Here is a 16838-nt window from a genome sequence, read left to right on the forward strand (position 1 = left end):
TACCAAAAGTTCATCTCAATACTTTGTTATGTACCCTTTGTAGGCAATAACGGAGGCCAAACCTTTTCTGTAACTCTTCACAAGCTTTTCACACACTGTTGCTGGTATTTTGGCCCATTCCTTCATGCAGATCTCCTCTAGAGCAGTGATGTTTTGGGGCTGTCGTTGGGCAACACGGACTTTCAACTTCCTCCTCACCCCGCGGCGTCAAAATGATAACAAGAACGGTGAGCAAAAATCCCAGAACCAAACGGAGGGACCTAGTGAATGACCTACAGAGAGCTGGGACCACAGTAACAAAGGCTACTATCAGTAACACAATGCGCCGCCAGGGACTCAAATCCTGCACGGCCAGACGTGTCCCCATGCTGAAGAAAGTAAACATCCAGGCCTGTCTGCGGTTCGCTAGAGAGCAATTGGATGAGCCAGAAGAGGACTGGGAGAATGTATTATGGTCAGATGAAACCAAAATAGAACTTTTTGGTAGAAACACAGATTCTAGTGTTTGGAGGAGAAAGAATACTGAATTGCATCCGAAGAACACCATACCCACTGTGAAGAATGAGGGTGGAAACATCATGCTTTGGGGCTGTTTTTCTGCAAAGGGACCAGGACGACTGATCTGTATAAAGGAAAGAATGCATGGGGCCATGTATTGAGAGATTTTGAGTGAAAATCTCTTTCCATCAGCTAGGGCATTGAAGTTGAGACGTGGCTGGGTCTTTCAGCATGACAATGATCCCAAACACACAGCCAAGGCACCAAAGGAGTGGCTTTGTAAGAAGCATTTCAAGGTCCTGGAGTGGCCTAGCCGGTCTCCAGATCTCAACCCCATAGAAAATCTGTCGAGGGAGTTGAAAGTCCGTATTGCCCAACGACAGCCCCAAAACATCACTGCTCTAGAGGAGATCTGCATGGAGGAATGGGCCAAAATACCAGCAACAGTGTGTGAAAAGCTTGTGAAGAGTTACAGAAAACGTTTGGCCTCTGTTATTGCCAACAAAGTGTACATAACAAAGTATTGAGATGAACTTTTGGGTTTGAACAAATACTTATTTTCCACTATGATTTGCAAATAAATTCTTTAAAAATCAAACAATGTGATTTTCTGTTTTTTTTCCCACATTCTGTCTCTCATGGTTGAGGTTTACCCATGTTGACAATTACAGGCCTCTCTAATCTTTTCAAGTGGGAGAACTTGCACAATTAGTGGTTGACTAAATACTTATTTGCCCCACTGTACTTGGTTGCTCCTCCCCCTGTCACCAGACTTGACTATACTATTCATCCTGAGTACACACACGGATCATTTCCATTGCGAGGAAACATCCTAAATTAATGGGAAATATGTCAACTTGACTGGTTTGTTGTTTTTGCTTGTTTGGAGGAGGGCAAATGTAAAAATTGCCCAAGTCTTCCCTAATTAGAATAGTCTCAAGGAGCCGGGCTCGCAAACTCAAAGATTGTCCGCCTCTTTGCTGTTTTTAGTTGTCCCCGAGATCATAGACATGTCCGGCTGCATAACTGAGTCAGATACAGTCATCTGTAGCTGCATCAGCTTCGCCAACCCAGCTCCTACTGTGAAGTGGATACTGAATGATGATTGGGCAGGATCCACGGAGAAGGTAAGGCAAGGCAAGGCAAGGCAACTTTATTTATGTAGCACAATTCAACACAAGGTAATTCAAAGTGCTTTACATCACATAAGGATAATCAAAATCACATTAAATCAATAGAACGTAAAAAAAAAAAAAAAAAAATCAAAACAGGAAATAAAATTATACATAAAAATGGTATTTAATCATGAATGGAATAGAATTGGGGAAAAAATACTACTGCTACTAATAATAATTGAAATCAGCAATGGAGATAAATCACAAGAGGAATAGAAAGCAAACAGATAGAAATATATAGACAGTTATGGATATGCTGTGCTAAACAAAAGCGTTTTTAGCCCTGATTTAAAGGAGCTAACAGTTTGAGCATACTTCAGACCTTCAGGTAACTTGTTCCAGAGGTGAGGAGCATACAGTGGGGCAAATAAGAATTTAGTCAACCACAAAAAACTAATAATAATAAAATAATAATAATAAAAATATTAGTGAGGCCTGTAATTGACAACATGGGTAAACCTCAACCATGAGAGACAGAAAGTGAAACAAAAAAAAAAAAAAACTGAAAATCACAGTTTGATTTTTAAAGAATTTATTTGCAAATCATGGTGGAAAATAAGTATTTGTTCAATATCAAAAGTTCATCTCAGTACTTTGTTATGCAGCCTTTGTTGGCAATAACGGAGGCCAAACGTTTTCTGTAACTCTTCACAAGCTTTTCACACACTGTTGCTGATATTTTGGCCCATTCCTCCATGCAGAACTCCTCTAAAGCAGTGATGTTTTGGGGCTGTCGTTGGGCAACGCGGACTTTCAACTCCCTCCACAGATTTTCTATGAGTTTGAGAACTGGAGACAAAACTCCCAAAAACACAAGTAACAAGTGGCAATGACTTGTACTGTCATTTTAATCTGTTTGTGCGGGGCATGTGCGTTAATTGCGTCAAATATTTTATCGTGATTAATATAAAAAATTAATTACCGCCCGTTAACGCGATAATTTTGACAGCCCTAATAAATACGTCTTTGGGACACTGAAACAATTAAAAATAGAAAGTATTTATACGTTTTTGGGAGCAAATGAGTTAAAGAATTTCTCCGATCTTGCGTCGCCCCGTGGCGTCTCCTCGGCGTTCCCCTGCCTCCGCCTTCTCCTCTATTCTCTCACCCGATATCCGCCCTGTGCTCCGTTACGGCTCGCTAGCTGGGCGCGGGTGTATCGGCGGGGTGTTGCCTGCTTCGGCGGGGGACCCTGCTCTGCCCTGGGCTTGGTGGGCCGCTGGGGGTCTCGTGGCATGCCGTGCAGGTTGGGGGGCTTCGGCTGTGGCTCGTGGGCCGGGTGGGTGGGTGTGGGGTTGGTGGTGCGTCCCCGCTTGCCATCCCTGAAGGCCGGTTGATGGGTGTGCAGGTGGCACGGGGGACCACCCTGGATCCTGGTGGGGGGATGGCTCCTTTGCTGGGCTGCAGGAGGAGGGATGGGCTGCACTGACTTTCCAACCCCCCGCCCGCCCTCCCTTCCCGGGCTGGCTGGGTGGGGGCCGTGGCCCTGGGTTGGTGCCCGCGTGCCGTCTCCGCTCATCTGAGTGGCTGTTGCGAGCCTGGCGAAGCTCGCATGTGTCTGGATGTGATGGGGCGCGCTCGGGTGTTTGGCGATTGGGCGGCGTAGGGTCAGTCGCCACCGGGCTTACACTCACAAGGGATTCATATTAATACTGGGTTCTAGATCACAGAACTGATTTGTGTACACTCCACCCCTTTCAATCACTTAGCTCATAGACTACCCCGCCCCCATCCCTCTCTTTCCCTGGTCAACAGGCCCCCCACATGCTGTCAACCGGAAATACATCTAACTGACGATAGCACCAACCAGAGGTTGCGCTAGCCTTTTTGTTGTCTGTCATTTTGACTGACAGGGTCATCAAAATCCGGTCATAATCTATTTTTACCCGTCACTTAAATTTTTAAAATGATGATAATGACATTGTGGTGACCCTTTTTTTGGCATAATTCACCTTCCGTACTTGTGTGTCCATTTGGCCGAGCTACGACACAGTCACGTGACAGAGACACTTAAGAGCCGCGCGCGTTCCGGCTTGAATAGAGAGTTCACAGAGCGCAGCAGAGCTACAGCGGCTGGACACAGCAATTCGAGCTAACAAGACTCTTAACATTGCATACCGCTTCAACATATTCAATAGTACAGTGATACCTCGCCTCACGAACTTAATTGGTTCCCAGAAAGAGTTTGTGAGGCGAAAAGTTCTTCTTCCGAACATTTATTTCCCATAAGAAACCATTAAAATGAAAATAATTTGTTCCCAGGTCCCCATAAAACATAATTTTCTACTAAATAAGCCTTAAAACTACACAAAAATATACCTTATTTTATGTATAATAAATGTGCTATTGTATTGAAATTAAATAAATAAACTGTACTGTATAATAAAGTTTTATTTACCTTTGTGATGGTAGTTGATGGAATGGAGTGGGAGGAGGAGGGAGGGAGGGAGTTACTGTTTGGAAGGAGAGCCACCTTCCATAAGGACTGTAGGTAACTCAACCTCCGGTGTGCCACACACACACCCTTAATAGCTTCCTTGTTCTTAAGGATGGTAGCAATGGTTGACTTAGCATACTGGTACTGGGATGCTAAGTCACACATACGTACACCTCGTTCGTGTTTACCAATTATCTCCTTCTTCTGCTCAATTGTAATTCTCTTTAGCGTCTTCTTAGGCTTAACAGTTGCCTGTGGTGGGGTCTTTTTCGGTCCCATAATAGCAAAAATACTGTACGTACATTCAATATGGTCCAAAATGTCTAACCACGTCCGCACTCAAAGAAAGGGAGGGGAACGAAGCGAGGCGCTGCTCGACCGCGTGGTGTGTTCGTCCGCCGAAAAGTAGTTCGTCAGCAGAGACTATAAATTCGCGAATTTAAAGTTCTTGAGGCGAAAAGTTCGTCAGCTTAAGCGTTCGTGAGGCGAGGTATCACTGTATTTAGTTTTCATTCATTTTAGATTAATATTCTGTCCGAACAAGCTTAACAGAGAATCCACACCGTGCCATCATCACGCATCAAGCAGTTGAGGTTACATATGGAACAATGAAATTAACAGTTCACCTGCTGTGACCTGAACACAGTCTCACACTTTTCTCCTGGTGCGCATGGACTTGAATTGCGTGCCCGCTTGTGCAGTCCCTGTTTTTTCACCTCTTTTATCAACACCATCGTCGTTTTGGGGCTTTTTGAAGAAACTTTGGACACTCAGTTGCCTTGACATTTTTCAGAGTAAGGCCAACGACGTCATGCATCAAGAGAGACAATAGCTAATTAATATGCTCATTCGCCACCCTGTGGTTTGGGGTGTGAATTGCAACCTGTGAAAATGACAGATGGACTTCAGTTTTTTCCGTCACCGTTTTAAAAAATCGGTCAACGACGGAAAATATTCCATTAACGCGACCCCTGGCACCAACATATTAGTAGTTAGTGTAGACGTTCAATGTATTTCTTGTTGTTGTTTATGTTTCTTTTCTTCTGTTCCCCCATAACCCCCTCCTGTTCGCTGCTTTGTCATAATAAACGAGGTATGTTGAATGATCACAATGGGAGTATGTCAGACTCTCAACGTGAAACATTAAAAATGTTCATGCCTGCTATAACTACGCCAAGATTTCTGACTTGATTTGTTGCTTGAAGTGACATTGTGCTCAGCTGCCTGCTTATTTTTGACCTTTCCTTTTTTGGCCCCAAAATGATGACTTCTGTCTTCTTCACATTTAACTGGAGAAACTGGAGAAGCTCGGCAGCTATATAGTGAAGTGCGATTTCATCCTGAAGAATCTCACATACGACGTTGACGTGCTTTGCTGGAGCTATAACGAGCTCGGTTCAGACCTCCGTATTTTCAGGGCGTCCGTGAGCAGCTCTTGTAAAGGTATTTTATACGCATTTGATTCATGATGACTACGATGTGCAAGCATAAGTTTGTGCTCTCGTTGTAGATGTGACATTTATGAAATGTGTCACCAAGATCATCAAGTTTCTCGTGTCACACAAGTGGACTACTCTTGCGACGATTGTGTTGACACTGTGGACTATGATTAACTTATCGATCGCTTACAGGTGAGTACATACTGTACATACGCCGGTTTAGAGTTTATGTTTCTATCCCCCAAAAAAGGTCTGAATACACTGCCAATATACAGTGGGGCAAATAAGTATTTAGTCAAGTTCTTCCCACTTGAAAATATTAGAGAGGCCTGTAATTGTCAACATGGATAAACCTCAACCATGAGAGAGAGAGAATGTGTGTGTGGGGGGGGGGGGACAGAAAATCTAATTGTTTGATTTTTCAATAATTTATTTTCAAATCAATGTGGAAAATAAGTATTTGGTCAATACCAAAAGTTCATCTCAATACTTTGTTATGTACCCTTTGTTGGCAATAACGGAAGCCAAACCTTTTCTGTAACTCTTCACAAGCTTTTCACACACTGTTGCTGGTATTTTGGCCCATTTCTCCATGCAGATCTCCTGTAGAGCAGTGATGTTTTGGGGCTGTCGTTGGGCAACACGTACTTTCAACTCCCTCCACAGATTTTCTATGGGGTTGAGATCTGAAGACTGGCTAGGCCACTCCAGGACCTTGAAATGCTTCTTAGGAAACCACTCCTTTGTTGCCCTGGCTGTGTGTTTGAGCTCATTGTCATGCTGAAAGACCCAGCCACGTCTCATCTTCAATGCCCTTGCTGATGGAAAGAGATTTTCACTCAAAATCTCTCAATACATGGCCCCATTAATTCTTTCCTTTACACAGATTAGTCGACCTGGTCCCTGTGCAGAAAAACAGCCTCAAAGCATGATGTTTCCATCCTCATGCTTCACAGTGGGTATGGTGTTCTTCGGATGCAAATCAGTGTTCTTTTTCCTCCAAACACTAGAACCTGTGTTTCTACCAAAAAGTTCTATTTGTGTTCTGGACAGATGAAACCAATTCTCCCAGTCCTGTTCTGGATCATCCAATGCTCCATAGCGAACCACAGACGGGCCTGGACGTGTACTTTCTTCAGCAGGGGGACACGTCTGGCAGTGCAGGATTTTGTGTTACTGATAGTAGCCTTTGTTACTGTGGTCTTAGCTATCTATAGGTCATTCACTAGGCCCCCCGTGTGGTTCTGGGATTTTTGCTCACCATTCTTGTTATCATTTTGGCGCCACAGGGTGAGATCTTGCATGGAGCCCCAGATCGAGGGAGATTATCAGTGGTCCTGTATGTCTTCCATTTTCTAATAATTGCTCCCACAGTTGATTTCTTTACACCAAGAATTTTACCTATTGCAGATTGTCTTCCCAGCATGGTGCAGGTCTACAATTTTCTCTGTGGTGTCCCTCGGCAGCTCTTTGGTCTTGGCCATAGTGGAGTTTGTGGAGTTTGACTGACTGAGGTTGTGGACAGGTATCTTTTATACCGATAATGAGTTAAAACAGTTGCCATTAATACAGGTAACGAGTGGAGCCTCGTTAGACCTCGTTAGTGTCAGGGAAACCGGGCAGGCAGGTGGTGTGGGCGCAAATGCAAGGAAACAAAAGGCAGCAAGGCAGGTGGCGGTGAACTCAAAAAACGTTTTAATAATAACTAACAAAAGCACAAAGTACAACCAAAAGTACTGGGGATCAAAAATGCAAGGTTCAAACAAAACTTACTTTATTGGAAGAACTTATACACGAGGGCTTGGACAGGATTTCGACGTTGACATAGACAATGACGCAACAAGGAGTGAAAAGAAACTGGGAGCTTATATACACACACACAGACAAGGGGTAATGACACAACGAGGAACAGGTGAGCACAGGAGGATTCAGTTGGAGGATACACTAGGAGGCACAACAGGTGAAATCAATGGGGAATCACAGGGACAAGAGTCACACTAGGAGAAACCAACACAAAACCTAACAGTAAGAAGAAGTTAGACCTATTTGACAGCCAGAAATCTTGCTTGTTCATAGGTGACCAAATACTTATTTTCCACTGTAATTTGGAAATAAATTCTTTAAAAATCAAACAATGTGACTTTCTGTTTTTTTTCCATATTCTGTCTCTCATGGTTGAGGTTTACCCATGTTGACAATTACAGGCCTCGCTAATATTTTCAAGTAGGAGAACTTGCACAATTGGTGGTTGTCTAAATACTTATTTTCCCCACTGTATGTCTCTACTGTCCCTATGCAAACCTACGCCCTTGGCTACCCGGTCACAACGGTCATTCACGTGACTGCCCACGTCACTTCCTTTGAAGGCTTTATGCTTATGAACACGAGAGAGACATATAAAGTAATTATTCTGTGGATTGTCTGGCATGTGGGTTGATTAATAATGTTTTTATACGTCTGAATGAACCACTTCAATCATTCTTGGGGCATCGTGGCTCCAGTTGGGGCAGTGCATTACGCGCATGCGCAGAACCAGTCAAGGCCTGCTTAAGATTAATGATTAACCATACATGATTTTACAGCGCTCATCTCAAAAACTAGAAATTATCTAGTTCAAACAACATTCTAGACTTTAGTAGAGGTAAAACCTCACACTTTTCTGTCTGTTTGTGACAGTAAATTTTTCGGCCAGGAAGATGAAGCTGCCGCTGGCACTAACAATGCCGGCCAGGACGTCGCCATGACTGACGACGGGGTTGGCAGCAGCCCTGACGACTGGGCCGACCTTTAGGAAACCGACCTGGACGCGGACACAGATGCCGGGACCTGGTCCATGCATGTGGACTCTATCGGGTATATGCAGCGGTGAAAGTGGACCGGAACGAGCTGGAACTCCGTACCGGCATGAGTTTTTGACCCGGAACGCCGCTCCGACGGTACTTTGTCAAATGATGCCCTCTGGTGGCGAAGTTGGGTGTGTCTGAACCCTTTAAAGTGCCTGTAACACGGAAAAGCATGTTTATTTCATATTACATGTGGTATTTTATGCTCCTAAATGAAATGGACCGCTTGGATGTGTGTGGAATTGTATTTTTTGTTACTGTCACACTTTCTCCGATATTTTAGATGATAAATAAACAATCAAAACAAAGAAAAATTGGGGAAAAAAACATTTAAAAGGGTAAATACAGTATATGAAAAAGAAAATCTCGACCACTCCTTGCTGTCTGCAATTTCTGCATTGCGACCCTTGTTATACGACCATGTTTCACCCATAAAATCCCCCAAAAATCCAGCTGTGGCCATTCACAGCTGTGTCTTGACACTCCGTGATACATGCTACATGAACAAGGTAAGTATGTGATAATATCTCGTTAAAAGTCATGGCGTCTGTAATTCTGCTCTCGCGTGCTCTCACCTCATAGGGTTTTGCTGTTTGAAAAATTTTTTTTTCAAAAATGCCCTCTGGTTCAAAATTTTTCTTCCCCCAGAAAATTGAGTTTGATGTATCACAGGTTCATATCGGCCAATTCTGGCCAAATTGGGGGTCTCAGAGAGCGGAACTTCAAGTCATATATACATACATATATATATATAATGTGTGAATATATTAGGGCTGTCAAAATTATTGCGTTAACGGGCGGTAATTATTTTAATTAATCACGTTAAAATATTTGACGCAATTAACGCACATGCCCCGCTCAGTCAGATTTAAATGACAGTACAGTTAAATGCCCACTTGTTAATTGTGTTTTGTGGAGTGTTGCTGCCCTCTGCTAGCGCTTGGGTGCGACTGATTTTATAGGTTTCAGCACCCATGAGCATTGTGTAAGTAATTATTGACATCAACAATGGCGGGCTACTAGTTTATTTTTTAATTGAAAATTTTACAAATTTTATTAAAATTATTAACGGGTTTGAATATAACATTTCTATAACTTGTACTAACATTTATCTTTTAAGAACTACAAGTCTTTCGATCCATGGATCGCTTTAACAGAATGTTAATAATGTTAATGCCATCTTGTTGATTTATTTAATAAACAAACACAGTCCTCATGTACCGCATGTTGAATGTATATATCCATCTTGTCTCTTATCTTTCCATTCCAACAATAATTTACAAAAAAATATGGCATATTTTATAGATGGTTTGAATTGCGATTAATTGCGATTAATTACGATTTAATTTTTAAGCTGTAATTAACTCGATTAAAAATTTAATCGTTTGACAGCCCTAGTATATATATATATGTATGTATATATGTATATAACAATTTTATTTTTTATTAACATTTAAATAATTATATATTGTTCAGTAAATATCATCCTGTATATATATATATATATATATATATATATATATATATATATATATATATATATATATATATACATACATACATACATACATACATATGTCACTTGCCCTCTCAAGAGTTAATATTTGTATCCTTGTACTTTAATCATAGTATTTGGCAGATGAGTATAGTATCCAAAAAATGGACTCAAGTGTAGCGTTACTTCCGAAATAATATTACAGAAATAAAAGTAGTCACCTAAAAAATGTACTCATGGATTCTGTGAGACGAATACTCAAGCATTGAGTGCTTACAATGTCAGATGTTTTTTTAACAATATATATTTCGAAGCACCTTTTACTACATCAGTACTTCTCAAATAGTGGGGCGCGCCCCCCTGGGGGAGCGCAGAGCGATGCCAGCATGTGACCTCAGGGAACATGCTTTTTTCTTTTTTTTTTTCTGCCGTACTGGAATAAAGTGTACTTGCGCATCCACTCAGTGGGTGGCAGTGGCGCTCTCATTTTCAGAGTGCGTGCAGTATTTTTGAACTAAGGAAGAGCACTCATCACACAGAAAACAAATAAGAGCAGTGCGCCGCCGCCGTTTTCGAAAGCCGTTTTCCGACCGGACTCACTCACGCAGCGACCCACTGTCTTGTCCGGTTCTCACGCCGCCGCCCGATAAGTGCCATTTTCGGCTTGGGATCGTCACGACGACCGCCCTCACCTACGGTTCTACCTCGGCCGCCGAGAATGTGCTTTGTTCACGCCGTTTGCCTTTTAGCTTTGACTTTTAATACTGTGGGTGATGAGGAAAGACTGTTTACTGTGTCTAAAAATAATTATAGCGGACCGCCAGAAGCCAAATCAATTAAGACGCCACTTAAAGACATTCGACCCCAATCTCATTGATAAGCCGCTTGATTGTTTTTCAGCGAAAACGTGCCGAATATTGCCAACAATCGTCCTGCTTTGTCAGTGTTATATCAGTAAACCAGTGAGCATTGTTAGCATACTCATTGCAAAATGACTCCACACCATTGCAAAGGAGGTAATACTGAGTGTGAGCAGCAAAAATAAAAACTGTCCTTCTGTCCAAGGACACTCTTTTTTTCCTTTATTCATTTTTGTTTTTTCGGTCAAATTTTTTGGCATATTGTCCTCATGAGTGAATGTTTCTAATCAATTTGAATTTGTTATTATTTACTGATTTTATTACATTTTATTTTTCAGTATCAAATGGTCAAAAATGTACCTTGAGTGTATTTTTACAGTTTGAATGTGACTTTTTTTTTAATTCAGGCAAATTGATGCACGTCAAGTCTTCTCTGTTACAAACAAAACAATGTTAATAAAGTTATACTTTATTATAAGTTGATCTATGTTACTTTTTTTCTTTATTAGAAAAGAGGGACACAATATTAGGCAGATGCGTATTTACGATTGTAATTTTATAGACAAATAATACTATTTACAGTGACGGCAGAGAGTTTGGGGGGGGGGCGCGAAACATTTACGTCTTGCTTGGGGGGGCGTCGCAGAAAATAATTGAGAAGCACTGAACTACATGAACTGTTATTATACTGTAGTTCAACCTATTACGTGACCGTATTATGTGAAATAAATCCACAAAAACATTTTTCTGTATTTGATTATTCTTGCCAAAAGTATAATGATGGTCAAAAATGCTACTCCCCGTCGGGGAATCGAACCCCGGTCTTCCGCGTGACAGGCGGAGATACTGTCCACTATACTAACGAGGAAGTTGTCCACAAACATGCCAGACATTGTTTTAAAGCTTAAAGTGTCAGGGAGACCTGCCTTCCGGGACATAAAACAGAGCTTCTAACTTTTAGAGAAAGCAAGGAGTGAGATTTTATTGGGGGTGACAAAAATTTTGCCCCGTGAGAAATTGGATGCGTGAGAAAACAGGCAATTGCGTGTGTCTCACGCTCAAAGCGTGAAAGTTGGCAAATAGGCTAACCAGATTGACCAACGTTACTAATCGTTATGTATGGTTACGTTTAAGATAGGGTGACCATATTTTGATTTCCAAAAAAGAGGACACTCAGCCCGGCCTCAAGATACTTGAATTTTACTTGAAGTTCACTCAAAGATGCCTATAGACCCTACCCACGTGACGTCACAACTCCGCTCTCCTGACTGGTGCCGCCCACTTGTCCGGCAACACATCGTGTTGACCTGTTACGGCTACGTACATTCCTCCTATTTACGGCGTGTTTTTCTGCTCGTTAACATTAATAATCAAAATGGTGAAGGCGTGTGTGGCGGTCGGTTGCAATAACAGAGAAGATAGACGGAGAGACTTGAAGTTCTACTGGATTCCGAGAGACACGGAGAGGAGAGAGCGAGATGGGCTGCTGCAATTCGACGAGAAAACTGGGCTCCAAACGATTACCACAGATTATGTAGTAGTCATTTTATATCTGGTAAGATGCATTTAATATATATTTAGAGGGTTTTGGGCTGACAACCACAATTAAGATCATTGCTAGGCTAATCGCCGACAACATACACGTATGTATGTAGTCAGAGTGCTATCGCTAAACCATATAAACATTAAAAGCCCTAGCTCCATTGACAAATGACATGAAATACATTAGACTTGACAGTGGATATTAGCAAGAACAAAAGATTTTGAATTGAAAATTTCGTAACTCACCTTCCGAGCACAAGATTCCTGCCGAATTTTCGTGTACGAGGACCTGTTTCACCCAACCAGCAACGTAGCATTTATAAGCCTCCAAGCTCTTAAAGTTTTTCAAACTTTCGTGAGAATAGGCTGATTTTGTGTGGACAAGATAGTTGTAAATATCAGGGTCAGGCAGAGACGGCGAAGGCAGCCGGTCAAAAATCATCGATTTAGGCATCAAATATGGATCTGGCGACTGTATAGAACGAAGCTTTTCCACATAACGCCTTTTATGCAACACATCCAGTGAGTTTACGGCATCAGAAAGCACCGGGTCTTCCATGAAATGCATTTTAAATTCTTCGATCAATTGAAACCAATGCTAACACAGAGACAAAATGACGGACAAGTGGGTGGAACCATACAGCGAGCACGTGGTTTTGTGACGTCAGTGGGTAGGGTATATATCACTTTAATATATTTAAAGTGTGCCCCCTCACTCTGGATAGAAAAATGCAGTTTGAAAAAAAAATAAAAATAAATAACACTTAATTTCTAATCAGTCAATCACATGGCGGCAACTCAGTGCATTTAGGCATGTAGACATGGTTTAAGACAATCTCCTGCAGTTCAAACCGAGCATCAGTATGGGGAAAAAAGGTGATTTGAGAGACTTTGAACGTGGAATGGTTGTTGGTGCCGGAAGGGCTGTTCTGAGTATTTCAGAAACTGCTGATCTCCTGGGGATTTCACGCACAACCATCTCTAGGGTTTACAGAGAATGGTCCGAAAAAGAAAAAATATCCAGTGAGCGGCAGTTCTGTGGGCGGAAATGCCTTGTTGATGCCAGAGGTCAGAGGAGAATGGCCAGACTGGTTCGAGCTGATAAAAAGGCAACACCTCCGTGAAGTTGGCCCCCCATCAGACGCAAATTTATGTAAAAATTATGTCAATCGTTTGTGCTATGATTGTGCTCGTTTGTGCTGCAAAAAGTTTCGTTTGTGCCATCATCGTTTTGCAGTTATTAAACATTGTGATGGGGGGCCAACTTCACGGAGGTAAAGGACACAGTGACTCAAATAAACACCCGTTACAACCAAGGTAGGCAGAAGAGCATCTCTGAACGCACAGTACGTCGAACTTTGAGGCAGATGGGCTACAGCAGCAGAAGACCACGCCGGGTGCCACTCCTTTCAGCTAAGAACAGGAAACTGATGCTACAATTTGCACAAGCTGATCGAAAATTGGACAATAGAAGATTGGAAAAACGTCGCCTGGTCTGATGAGTCTCGATGTCGGCTGCGACATTCGGATGGTAGGGTCAGAATTTGGCGTCAACAACATGAAAGCATGGATCCATCCTGCCTTGTATCAATGGTTCAGGCTGGTGGTGGTGGTGTAATGGTGTCGGGAATATTTTCTTGGCACTCTTTGGGCCCCTTGGTACCAATTGAGCATCATTGGAACGCCACAGCCTACCTGAGTATTGTTGCAGACCATGTCCATCCCTTTATGACCACAATGTACCTAACTTCTAATGGCTACTTTCAGCGGGATAATGCGCCATGTCATAAAGCTGGAATCATCTCAGACTGGTTTCTTGAACATGACAATGAGTTCACTGTACTCAAATGGCCTCCACAGTCACCAGATCGCTATCCAATTGAGCATCTTTGGGATGTGGTGGAACGGGAGATTCGCATCATGGATGTGCAGCCGACAAATCTGCACCAACTGTGTGATGCCATCATGTCAATATGGACCAAACTCTCTGAGGAATGCTTCCAGCACCTTGTTGAATTTATGCCACGAAGAATTGAGGCAGTTCTGAAGGCAAAAGGGGGTCCAACCCGTTACTAGCATGGTGTACCTAATAAAGTGGCCGGTGAGTATATATATATATATATATATATATATATATATATATATATATATATATATATATATATATATATATATATATATTGTTAGGTCTAAACTTACTTGTATCTAGCAAAATAATAAAGACCTAGAGGAAGGGCGGAGAGAGAATCAGACTTGAGACGAAGATAAAGCTTTTAACACTGACGGCCGTCAGGAGAGAGATTGATGCGTGCCGTGGGGGACGCAACAAGCTTATCTAAAAAAACCCTGAGGAGCGCAGCCTTTTATTAAGGAGTTGGAGAGCATTCATTGCACATGCGTAAGTTTTGTTTTATCGAGATTGTATCATTTACTGAGAACAGAAACCAGAATGAAACATTATGGTGACATTTACTGAAAACAGAAACTACTCTTTCCATTGTGTAAACACTAAAAAGCATAAGTAAATAGAGAAAACAATCATAACACCTAGTTTTAAACACACATAATTGCATTTACTATTATTGTGAATATTGTTAATACTGTTATTGTGCAAAAGCATTAAAGCACATCTCACATATATATAGATATATATAGATGGCGGTAATGCCTAATGATAGGGGTAAACTGCCAAGAAAAACAAGCAGAACTACTTCTTCCCTCTCTACTGCATCTGCAGGTTCCATGAGAAAAAAAAAAACGATTTAGCATGGGTTATAGATATTAGAGCTCTTATTACACATTTTCATTGTGACTTTTCACAAATTTGATAAAAAAGGTTTCATTAGGACCTTATTTTTCAAATTTTGGGATTCTCTGATAATTGCTTCATGTTGCAGGTATTTAAGGGCCAAGCAACATTACTCCGTGTGACCCTCTACTTCCAATTTTCTAAAATGGCGACAGTCAACAAAAAGAAAGTTGACTGTGACGGCCGACGCTTCAAGGATAGGTGGAAATTGGACTATTTCTTCACTAAAATACGCAACAACTGTGTCTTGCCTCATTTGCAAAGAGACAGTCGCTGTTTTTAAAGATTTAAATGTGAGGCGATATTACCAAACAAGACACACTGACATGTACGACAAGATTGCAGGGAAGATACGCCGCGAGAAATTGAAGCAACTTGAAGCTAGTTTAATTTTACAGCAGTAGTATTTCGCAAGAGCCCGAGATTCGAAAAAGAGCGCCGCAAAGGCTAGCTGCGAGATTGTTGAAATTATTCATTAAAAAAATAATAAAGCAAATGTGACAAATGGCTTGCTAAATTTTGCTTAAATATATTGTTCTACGTAAAGGACGTCAGCCAAGGTCGGTCCCCCACAGTTTTACCACGCCAAATCTGGCCCCCTTTGCAAAAAGTTTGGACACCCCTGATCTAGAAGGATTTGCTCACTGTCGACTGACGAGTTTCTCCCGCCAGTGTCTTCTTGAAGGTCTTCTTCTGTCGCAATTAGGATGTTTATGCAGCGATTAGGGTTACAGTGGCGAGTAGCGACATCGACTGTCGGATAGTTTGAAAAAGAAACGAACGAGTCTCGGCCCAAAATCAGATTGTTTTTTTTTTTTGCGCGTGAAATTGGATGTGTGTACGTGAGAAAACAGGCAATTGCGTGTGTCTCACGCTCAAAGCGTGAGAGTTGGGAGGTCTGCGAGATGGGTCCGATCACTTTCAAAGTATCAGAATCGGCAAAAAAATATCGGACATGCCTTTTTTAATATATATACAGTATATATTTTAATTAAATCGTTTTCTAATTGTATTTAACGTTATAGACATAATATGTTACACCTATCCAGAGTCTTTAGTGTAGGCTTAAGGTAGGGTTATCAAATTTATCCCGATAACGGCGGTAATTAATTTTTTAAAAAATGTATCACATTAAAATATTTAACGCAATTAATGAATGCGCTGCACGACCCACTCACGCATTGTCACGTTCAATCTGTAATGGCGCCGTTTTACCTATACAGAGAGCTTAACGGTAGTGTAAAATAAGTAGAGTGAATTTTGGCAGCCTTTGGAGCCTTGTTTTAAATGGCTAACGGCTAAACGGCCTTACAATCCCTCGCCCTACGATTAGAAATATCGTGGGAAGCAATGTGGGGAAGCAAGGTAGTAGTTGATCTTTTCCTTAACACCCTATTTTATTTCCCAACGCAGAGACGATATGTCAGTTGGTAGCACTAAGCACAGTCATGGTTGCACTTCCCATCATGCATTTGGGCATGGCTACAGTATCATTTACTGAAAGCTCAACAAATACACTGGATGACAATATTTTGTCACAATTACAAAGTCACATTTATCCTTTAAAAACAAGTCTTTCTATCCGTGCATCCCTCTCACAGAAAGAATTTTAATAATGTAAATGCCATCTTGTGGATTTATTGTCATAATAAACAAATACAGTACTTATGTACTGTATGTTGAATGTATATATTCGTCCGAGTTTTATCCATTTTTTTCTTAATGCATTGCCAAAATGTA

General features: G+C 41.5%; 1 non-coding gene across 1 annotated transcript; it reads right to left on the bottom strand.

Moving 5' to 3' along the window:
* Window positions 1–11543: 11543 nt before the first annotated feature.
* Window positions 11544–11615, bottom strand: trnad-guc (transfer RNA aspartic acid (anticodon GUC)). Its single transcript has one exon. It is a non-coding gene; the product is annotated as a tRNA-Asp (tRNA).
* Between the last annotated feature and the right edge of the window lie 5223 nt (window positions 11616–16838).

This window comes from Corythoichthys intestinalis, chromosome 2 (genome assembly GCF_030265065.1).
Source record: "Corythoichthys intestinalis isolate RoL2023-P3 chromosome 2, ASM3026506v1, whole genome shotgun sequence".
Classification (NCBI taxonomy): Eukaryota; Metazoa; Chordata; class Actinopteri; order Syngnathiformes; family Syngnathidae; genus Corythoichthys; species Corythoichthys intestinalis.